The following is an 11,659-nucleotide window of genomic DNA, read 5'->3' as shown; positions in this document are numbered from 1 at the left end:
CATTGATCAATTTTCTCTTAGTACTTGCATGCAATGATTTAATGCACCTTGAAATCTGAACATGTGATGAAAAACAACCAAATTGAGCCTTATGAAATGAAAAACTAAAATTTTAAGATAAGCCCTATAAACAAAGGAGGGAGTAACAGCCTAGCAGATGTGACAATAGTGTTAGTAACGAACCAGTATACAAATTTATCAGTGCAGCGATAGGCCTTGGTTTCATGATTAATTCATTTTAGTTGCATCAGTGGATAACTGGAGGAGGAGCCACTTATTATTCTGCAACCGACACAACACTCTCTCATGCATGGCAGCATGGATACGAAATTCCAGCGAAAGGCCAAAGCGGCTGGAGTAGGGCGGCAACATGTGCCATCGATGCCTAGTGCAAAGTTGTTCTGCTCCCATGTTCGATTTCAAGCGCGCGTGCATCCCAACACCATATACATGCGTGGAGCCTCCATACTTGGTCGCTTTTTTTTGCGAAATATACTTGGTCGCTTTTGACCAAGGAAAGACAAAAAAAAGGCGACAGAGAAAAGAATTAGCCCATACATACGTGCAAAGACATATACGTATTTTACCAACTTTTTCGTGCGGCCATCGACCACTTGGTTTTGGATAGTAGTTTCTCCCGGATAAAGATACCGTCCATATTTGTACATATGGTATGCTTTTGTCATTTTGCTACACGTCGAGAGCAACGTCTACGTCTGTCCCCGCGACGTTCTTGGCTCCATCCCAAAGACGTCTGTTACGGTTTGTATATATGGGACGGCTTGTCAACTTTGCATCGTGTGGTCCGTTGTGAGCGGTCGAGACGCTGGCGTGGCCACACAACGACAGTTGAACTCGACACGCACAAGCAAAGTACGTGTGCACACAGGCATACACATACATAATCACATCATGCAATTTTAAACCTATCTCGATGCATGGGATCGTGCCGTCGCCAACCCTAGCTAGCTTTTTGCATGCATGCATGAATGATGTGTCCGTGAACCAACTGCTCATACATGCACGTCACCACTTATAGCTAGGTAGTACTCCCACCGTCCGGGAATACTTGTTCTTGAAATGGATAAAATAAATGTATCTATAACTAAAATAAGTCCAGATACAACCATTTGAAGGACAAGTATTTTCGGATGGAGGGAGTAGTACGTGATGAGCTCGCTCGTGATATTATTACTGCACCACTTAGCTAGGCACTGTACACCGTGCTACTACGGCTATCTCGGCCTGTGACAGTAGTTATGCAACTCGCACGGCAGAACCATTATGTGTAGCTATATATGATTATGTAATCATGCGACTCGCACGGCAGAACCATTACGTGTAGCTATATATGTGTACATGCAATGTTGTGCAGGCAGTATATGTGGGCGTACGCACCCACGAGTTCCCGACGCAGAAGGCGACAAATCGAAGTGCACGGTTGCACCATGTGCGCTGTGGCGGAGCTATATAGGAAGAGAATTATTGATGGCCAGTTGCGTTGCAGTACGAGGACATTGTTGCACCCAAGAAAAACACATACACGAAACATTATTTGTTGAGGGCAGCAAGTCTGGAGAGCCCGGCAAATATTTGAAAGCTCTTCAAAAAAAATTAGTTGGAATTATTGCATTTTATTCAGGGAGTGAAGTGCATCATAGGTTCTCAAACTATTTCAGAGGTGTCACATATGTCCTCAAACTATGAAAATCGCATCCAAATCCTCATAGTGCAATATATGTGCCATCCTGGTCCTCAAACTATTTCAAAGATGTCACATAGGTCCTTAAACTATTTTAGAGGTGTCATATATATACACACTCATTACACTTCAAGAATTTTTGAGGACCTAGATGACACTTTTCTTAGTTTGAGAACCTACATGACACCCTCAAAATAGTTCGAGGACCTAGGATGCACTTCACTCTTATTCAAATCCCAGGAATCTCCCAAGCTACCACAGAGTCGAGACACTCTGGTGGAATATGGAGCAAAGTTTTACAAAGTTTCTTGGTGCAATCTTCCCTAGCCATTACATACACCGCACTATTCGCAGCAACACACCCAACTTATCTTAAACTCATCGAGAAAAGCTCTTCTCCTCACGTCGGCGCCGCCGCCGGTCCACCCCATCTTTGATGGCCTCTAGGCCATGGAGGTGCGGAGGATCTCGGCCCCCCGCCGGCGGGAGGGGGGCCATTCTCGTTCTTGTTAGATTTGGCGTCTTGGTTGGGGCTATGTTGCGTCCGCGATGTCCCTTAGTAGGAATAATGTATCCCACGTTTTATCCCCGTCCCGATGATGTGTCTAGCATCATCGGAAGGCGTGTGGAAATTTGTCTCCGTCGGATCTCACGGGATTCGGTTGTTGCTGGTCTTTGATTGATCTGTTTGGATCCAGTCGTCGTTTGGGTGTTTACTGGTTTGATCCTTCTGATTTATGACTTTTTTCATCGTTGTTGGTTGCTACTCTGTTGCGTTGGTCCTATGGGGTCTTAGCACGACGACTTCCCGACTGTCTACTACAACAAGGTTTGCCCGGCTCCGGTAAGGGAGGGACGATGACGGCGGTGCGTCTTCGGCTCGCTCCAGTGCTTGTAGTCATCGCTAGGTGGTCCAGGAACATGGTTGTAATTTTTATTACCTCTGTTGTTCTTTGTACTGTCATGATTGAAGAAGAATGGATTGGAAATTTCTCGCAAAAAAACTCATCGAGAGTTTGAAGTAGTGTTTTGATCTCCTGAACCATATGTCCGTATGTGGACAGATCCTTAGCATGATCATCTTTATTTGTTGAGAGCGGCATCACTATGACAATTCTATGCGGACCAAAAAAATAAAATCGCATTAAGCTACTACCACTAGAAAGCAGAGTTGACGAGCCATGTTTTCTACCGTGATGCAGGCATGCAGCTGGGGCACTAAGACACACTGGAGATGAGTCTTTCAGGTTTGTATGTTTCTGTTCAAGCATAAGGTTACTCGTTTCATTTCGTCTACCGAAAAAAGCTTGCTAATCAACTTGCAAAAAAAACTTGTTTTTTTAACTAAAAAAAAGCTTGCTAGTCATTTTAGAATCAGTTAGGTATCTGGTCACATCCACTCTTCAAATATAAGTGCCAGTTTCGTGATTTTTTCCCTAGCATTGTTGGCAAAGCACTTCCAGTTTACCTGTTTATTCCACCTAACAATATGCATCTGCCGACCTCGATATCACCCATTTAAACTCCCCATGTATTGCGAGACCTCGGAAATGGCCACATTTGTATCAGTAGGTGCGGATTTTCTTCTAATACATCCAAATTGACCTATCTTCAACCACCGAAAATCTAGATGTTCTTGCCATGGAAGCATCCCCCTTTGGTACTTTGACTTCAGTCTTCAGGAATGCCCACCAGAGACAACCAGCGTGTCCATGCTGTAAAGGAAACCTCATCATCCTTCTTTTTTTATTTTTATTTTTGTGATGGGAGAAAACATCTTCTGCTAGTGCATGTTTCTTTCTCATTTCTCCATTTCTTGTCCAGACTATAGATACTAACATATTCAGCAAATTTGCTAGTGAATTTTGCAGTGACTTCACGAAGACTGCGTGTAGGCTGACCATACTAACGGACACGAGCGGCGATAGGCTACTGAGCTAGGAGGAAGGAAGCCCTTTTGCCACTTGTACGTATGGCTGGAAGGAGCGCAGCGCAGCAGGGTGGCGATTATCAGAGAGCATAGATAGCATGGAGTCGAACGATTGTTTGTGTAATCCATGAGCATAGATACTAGAATAGGAGCTCAGTTCAAACTCCAAAGGCGAATCGCGACGTTTTACTCCGATTGGACAGCTCCCAGAATGAGACTGATTGTTTTTGTAATCCATGTGAACAGATTTCTTTTTTTTTTCCGTTGTTTTGGCTACCACTCATGAATGATATGAATCCATGGCGATTCCTCGCTGCAAATCATGGGAAGAATGAATGTCTGAATCTTTTTTTCTTCTGCCAAAACATGCGTGTGGTTCGTCAGTGTCGGAACCAAACACAAAGACATAGACATATATGCTGTTGTTCTATATGTTGAGCTGGATCCACGGCGAGGGAGTGGTGGCGGACTGGTGGTGGGAGATGAGGACTTGCCACAGCCATGGGACGAGGGGAGATGGGTGCTGGCCACGGGCTGAGCGTGATGTGAGAGCGTAGTGTCCCCGTCCGTGTCTGTCTGTGTCGTGGCGATCTGGGGGGATGGCAAAGCATGCAAGCGAACAAAGGGGCCTGTGGTCGATGGATCGCGACGTTTGTTGCTACTGCTGTGCTGCTACCAGCATCGGTCCCTTTTCATTGCGACCGCGCTTTCCTAACAGAACATGTGTGTAGGCCAAGGTTCGGGGAGCCGCTGACCTGCGGGGCCTGGGCCTGTGCCGGGCATTGTCATATCTTGTTCCTTGGTTGCTGTCCAAAGTCATTTTTATCTTGAAAAGGGCTAGGGCGTGAAGTGTGAAACCCCTCAATTTTCACCCCTCTCGAGTCGCCGCCTCATCCGTTCATCTCTCTTTTGATCAGTGTGGTGTCGATCTTCTTTGCTCTTTTGTTCTCTGACACATCTCCATCCACCGCAACCCTTTCCCACCCTTGCCGTGTCGATTAGACCAACCATCCAAGGCCGGGGGGTGCCGGTAGCCCGGTACTACCTGTCCGACCGTCGATGAGCATTTTCAAGTTACCGACATCCAAACAGTTCCTTCCTCCCGTTTTTTCCCGACCACTCTCCCCGATTCCTCGCCCCCTTTCTATCCCCATATATAGCCATGAAGCTAAAAATATGGATGAAACCCTTGGCTTATACTAGATAATGACATTTCACATGTGCAGTATACACTTTGATGTCTTCACGTAACCACTCTATAGTTACCTTTCCCAGTTTCCACCATGGGGCGGGGGGTTTCTCGCACTATAATTTGTACTACTTTTCATTTTCTATTGAATTCATGCACCAGCCAACTCATCTAAAAGTCCGAACTGATGGAGAAAAACGGACAATATATTTCAACACTCCCCCTCACGCCTAGGCTATTTTAGTCCTTAGACGTGGGATCGATGTAGGGCGCAGAATCATTTTTTTAATATTGCGTTGACAGGGTTTTGAACTCAAGACCTCTTGGCTTGGATACCATATTGAATTCATGCACCAGCCAACTCATTCAAAAGTCCGAACTGATGGAGAAAGGCGGACAATATATTTCAACATCTCCTCTCCTCAAGATCTAAGCATTAGCCCTGTTCTACCGTTCTTTTGCCAACCATCCCCTCTTGGCCTTTTAGCTTCGCGGCTCATTCACCGCTTTAGCTCCAACGGTGGTTGTGTGCTCTCGACAATATGCATCCGCTCCCTGAATCCAATGTTTCCTCCTTCGATTGTGAGACGGGGCCCGAATACGATCTCGCCGGCCTCGATCCTCTGTCTGTCTCATCGATAACTTGGGTAGCTTCAGATAGGGGCTTGTGGGTGCTCATCTCGAATGAGGCGTCAGGTTTGGTGCTAACCACCAAAGTGGTTGACATTCTTCTTGGCCTTCTTGTCTAGCGACGTTGTGTCTGAACCACAATAAGCTAAGGACAATGGCCCCGTCGTTACTTCTCCAGCTGCATTCATGGTCTCACCTTTCGTAGCATTTTGTTATAAAGTTTTTTCTGCAACGCCCTCATGGTGACGATGTGCTTCGTTCTTTCATTCGTTTGTACATCTACATTTGTGCTTCTCGTGGAACATGTGTTGTGGCAAAGTAGCAGCGGAGTTTAAGGTTATAGAGCAACCTAAATTTTCTTTTCGTTTGTATTCACTTTTTTGTGGAATAGTTGTTCACATTGGTCTGGCCGCCCGGGCCGGTGGAGGAGGCCGAATAACCAATCGACAAACAACGGAGGTGCGTGCGCCTACTGCCTAGTAGGTACTCCAGTTGTAAATTAATATAAGATCGTTTAGATCACTGTAATTGTTGTACTGGTGATTTAAACAATTTTATATTACTTTACAGAGGGAGTGTGTACGATCTCTGGCTGGTTGCTTGCTGCCTCAACCCGCTAGCTGGCTAGCTGCTCGCTCGGACGTATCCCTGGCTACGCGCGGACGGGTGCGTGCATGCGCCGATTGCAGTTGGCGGTTCAGCCGTTTTGTCCCGTCTCTTCCTTGGCATTGGCGACTTGCTACCCCGGGGAGAACAGGAGAGTGTCCTCACCCTGTACAGAGTCGCATTTCTCTTCGAAAAGGTAGTAGGAGTACTGCGGAGAGGTGCGTACCGGGTGTACGCTACAGGAGTATGAGGGAGGGATAGCAGCGCCAGCGCCACTTTTTCTGTCGTCCCGCCGGCTGCACTGTTGGAAGTTGGAACGCCCAGTTCGGATCACGTGATCGCCGGCGCCGTGCTCCTCTTCGTGCATGCAAAGCGCGCCATGTCCCGGCTAAGTACTGTACTTTCTCCGTTCTGAATTACTTGTTTTAGATTTGTCTAGACACGGAAGTATCTAGCATTAAAATGAGTCTAGATACATCATAAGTAATTCGAAAGGGAGGGAGTACATCCGTAGCGAGGTCCTCCCGGATGGGGTGGCTCGCCTCGCCCGTGATGCGCGCACTGTTCACGGGTCAAGCTCAGGCCCATCGCCAGCGGCGGAGGACGGCGAAAGGCCACGACGACCGAAGAAAGAAAGAGAAGGTGTGTCGGCATGGGAAGCTGTATGCCGTCGCTGTCGCGTGGGGCTGGATCGAGATGAGCCGAGTAGATGTCGTGTCGGGAGCAAAGCTTTTGTCTCGTTGCTTTCGTCGCGGCTGTGCGCACAGTGATCTCGCTTGGCGGTCACATAGGTACCTGCTGTTCTCCTCCGTGCAAAAGACAGGACAAAGTTAAAACGGGGTGGCGCTGTCACGCTCCAATTTATGCTGCCTAGTGTGTCCTGGAGTATATAATAATTGACTCCTCATGCATGCTACTCCGTAGTTTTTCTGTTCTTTTTTAAGGTATGTCCTGCAGTTGGTCCAGATATTATTTGCTCGAAAAGAAAGTAAGTTTGATCTTTTTAAGTCGGCAAAGATAGAGCATGGTCAATTAATACGTTTTTGCTGTTTTTCAGGCGCCTGAAATTTTATGCTGCATCAATCACTTTTTTCTTCTTCCTTCTTTCCAACCTCATTGGGGAAGAACTATCTCATTATCTATCTTAGGTGTGGGGATGTAGGGATCGCCAAAAGTGCCTTCGTTGTCATGCTCCCTCCGGAGGCCGGAGTGCATCGTTTTGAAACAGGAGCTGGCTGGAGGGGACGAGGAGGAGCGGTGTTTCATCTACCGCAAGGCTGACGAGGCAGCATGGCACTGCGGAGCTTTGGCGATGGACGCATGTGGATGGATACGTGTGGGGTGGTGGCGGCATTGAAGATGGATTGGTAGCAGGTGGCTGTGGCGGTCTTATACCCGGCAGGTGTCTTGGTTGAGGAGTGCGTCGGACTGGTGGGTGCCCATACCTGGCAGGCGTTTTAGTTAGAACCTTAGGTCATAAATGTTAGGTTTGACTACGAGGTTTGTTTGGTATTAGACCCAGACTGTCAGCATCCCTTCATCAACTAGATAGAAGTAGTAAAAAAGAAAAAAAGAAAAAACGCAAGGCAACACAGCTCCATTCCAACAGATGGACGCGGAGAAGGAAGGAAAGAAGCTCGTCTAGCTGGCGTGACACGCCGCACGTGTACGCGCTCGCACGCATATGCTGTGCACTCGAACTCGATCCGGATTGCCCGCAAAAGAAAAAAAAAAGAAAAAAAAGCACTCGATCCGGATGTCACGGTCCGGCGCCGGACCCCGATCGCTGGCGCGACTCCCATCACTATACTACTGGTTCGTCCGGTCAAGTATGTACGTGCAGGTGCAGCTCACGGCTGCCCATCCCGTCACGCCCCCATCCATCCATCCCTAATAGCGCCAGTAGAGAACATTTTCACCAGGCGATAGGCCAGGTTAGCAATCACATACCTTGAAATATGGAGTAGAGAACATTTTCTGTTGCTGTACTCCAGCGTCCGTGTTGATCGGCCAAGCACGTGGTACGGAGGGAGGAAGCAGTAGCATTTCACATCGGCGTCGTAGTTGGAACCGGTGGCGTGGAACGAGGTCCAGGCAAAGCAAGCGTGCAAACCCAATAAACAACAACGTATGGGGATGGGGTACTTGTGCCAGCAGTGGGAGAACTAAGAATGAGTGGACACGTTCATGAATTCGTGGCATCGTGTCCATACAATACAAGAAGCTCTCTCCTGCACTTGCTTAGCAGAGCAGCTCGGACAACGGATCAATGGCAATGGATTAAGCAAACCCGCGACGTAATGGCCGGTCAATACGTTGATCGAAACCACGGTCGCCCAGCCCATGAAAGAATCAACCAATCCACCCTCCGTTACTTAACTCGAAACTAATCCGGTGCCGGCCTATCTTTCCGTGCGGCGAGGCGACCGGCCCAAAACTAATCCGGCTTCCGCAGATCCAAGACGCACGGCGCGCGGCGCGGGGTGGGACGCCGTTCTTGTCGCTGCACGCACGCACGAGCGTGTGCATTGTTTTTCTACTAGGACCCGATCCCCGGGGACGCGCGCGAGAAGAAACCGCCGAGTCTTGTGCTCCGCTGCTCCCGCCTGCGTGGGATCGGTCGCCATGGCCGGGATCCCGGAAGGAATAAGGCTGGTCATAGTGGCATGACACTAGTCTAAATTACTATTTTTATAGTGCAAAGTAATATAGTACTAATGTCATATATGGCCTCATTTAATAACTTGTAGGCTCATGTTGTTTTGGAAAGTGCTATGTTACAGTAACATACTCCCTCCGTTCCTAAATATTTGTCTTTCTAGACATTTCAAATGACTACTACATACGGATGTATGTAGACATATTTTAGAGTGTAGATTCACTCATTTTGCTCCGTATGTAGTCACTTGTTGAAATGCCTAGAAAGACAAGTATTTAGGAACGGAGGGAATATTATGTTACTACTTCTCATTAACTACTTGCCACATAAGCAAAAAATTAAGTTACTCCCACTATGACTAGCCTAATCTACTTGCTGCATGATCTCTCGATCGGGACCAGTGGCCAGACTGGGCAGCCGGATCACTGACCATGCCGCTTGTAACACAGCAATGGCTAACGCCCTGATCTCAACACAAAGGCTCTTTCCTTCACCTTTTTTTAGGGAAAGGACCCAAAGCTGGAAGGGCCGTAAGCCCAGAGCGCGTTTGGCAATATTTGGAAAGGGGAATGCGACTTTAGAGTGGCGAGGTGTATTGTGATTAGATACGAGATAAGTCGTTTTATTATCAATCTTTTGTTTGGCGCATAACAGGATTACATGTAACATTTGAGGAGAAACTGTATTCGTTTGTTTGGTTTCTACAAACTGAAGATGGACTAGACAAGGGAAACTAACCTAAGCCCTATCTCCAACTCCCACCGTTAATTCCCTAATCCAGGGAACATTTATGGATTTGTGAACATTTATTATATTAAAGACCGTTTTTTAAATTTCATTATTGTTTTGCTATTTTACAAACATATTCTAAATTTATGAGTATACTCAAAGTTCATTACGTAACATTTTTCCAAATTCATGAGTATTTTGAGAACATGATTATTAAAAAATGGACGCTTTTGAAACTCATGAGCATTTTCCAAATTGATAACTTTTTTCAAATTCATAGATTTTTAATTGATATAAAACAGACCGAAATCAAGACGAATTAAGAAAAGAAAAAAGGCGTTCACTCGCTCGCTGGGATGCTCATTTTTTTAGGGGACGCTCAGATACTCATGGTATCGCTCGTTAGGCCGGCGCAAGACAAGCTCCATATGTGATGGCCTTCTTATGGGCCAATGACTCCAGTCAATCGATATGAGCGACGCAAGCATAATGCTTGCATAAAGCGGGGCGTGAATATACGCGGCACCTATTTCTCGTGTTCCCCCAAAAAAACCTATTTCTCGTATTAAGCGGGTCGAAAAAACCCATTTTCACGCACGCAAATTGAAAAATAGGGAAGAAAAGAACATCGCCCAAGAATAGAACACTAGTCTCCACGGGGAACGCCGGCACAGCTACCCACTCCGCTAGCTTCCAGCTACTAGTTACTATTAGGATCACGGCCTACTAGAGGCGACCGGATCGGGTTTTCTCCCTTTTTTCTTTGTTTTTCCGTTATCTTTACTTTTATTTCTTTTTGCATCTCTGATTTTTAATATCTTTTTTATTATTTTCTCTTTGTTTATTTTTGTTTCATTCTACATTCTTATATACATGATCAACATTTTTCTCAAATACTTGTTAAACATTTTTTAAATACTTGTTCAACATTTTTTATATATATGATCAACATTTTTTAAATACTTGTTCAACATTTTTTAAATACTTGTTCAACATGTTTATATACATGATCAATATTTTTTAAATACTTCAATATTTTCATATACATGTTAAACGTTTTTCAAATACCTGTTCAACATTCTTATATACATGATTAAAATTTTTCTTAAATATTTCTTTAGAAAATTTAAAATACTTGTTCAAAATTTTCAAATAGTTGCTCAAAAATTTTATGGATAATGATCAACATTTTTATACAAATGATCACCATTTTCTTAAATACTTGTTCAACACTTTTGAAGTACTTGTTCAACTCTTTTCAAATTTTATTTTTATGCGTGTTTTTTGTTGGCCTGCCCAGCTCGTGCACTCTTATGTGAGAGAAACCTCTCGTCTCGCATAACGCGAGAAATAGGCGCGACTATGTTCAGCCTCGCTTGAAGTGTGCCAGCCCAGCGCATACCACAGGCCTTGAGCGTTTTATCTTTCTTTCTTTTCCAGATTTTGCTTTGTTTTATCTTTATTTATTTATCAAAATATTCTAAATATATCTATTATAAAAATCATATTCACATACATAATTGAAAAATGCTAATCGCTCATATCAAAAAAATTATGTTTTCTTTTTGCGGGTGTAACGAGTATATGAAAAAAATGTTTATAGAAAAATGTTTCTAATGTATAAAAAATATACAATATGTATGGAAAAAAGAATACATCCAAACATATATAAGAAAAAAAGTACTCATGCATGAAAAATGTTAAATATTTATAATTTGTTTCCTAACATCTAAAAAATGAACAATTGTTTCTGAAAAAATGTAGACACAACAGATATTTTTTGTAAGAGAATGTCAATCATTTATTTAATATGTATTAAACATGTGTATAAAAATGTCCATGATGTATACAAAAAATGTACAATGTGTATGCAAAAACAGACATAAAAATATGGATCAGAAAAGGTTTATTATGTATTTGACTATTTTATATCCATCTATGAAAATGTTCCTGATGCATAAAGACATTGTAGAGTATGTATGAAAAAAATTGACACAAGAAAATAATATGTCTAAAAATGTTAATCATGTATTTCAAAATTTTAGCATGGACACAAAAATGTATGTATTTGAATAAATGTTAATCGCGTATAATAATTGTTCATGTTCTATGCCGAGAAAGAAAAAAATTGATGGAAACAAAAAAATAAAGAGGCCAAAAGGAAACAAAGGGAACAAAACCCGAAGAAATCAATGCAAAAGAATGGCAAAAGAA

The sequence above is a fragment of the Triticum urartu genome, chromosome 7 (genome assembly GCF_003073215.2).
Source record: "Triticum urartu cultivar G1812 chromosome 7, Tu2.1, whole genome shotgun sequence".
NCBI lineage: Eukaryota > Viridiplantae > Streptophyta > Magnoliopsida > Poales > Poaceae > Triticum > Triticum urartu.
This window is presented reverse-complemented; position numbering follows the sequence as displayed.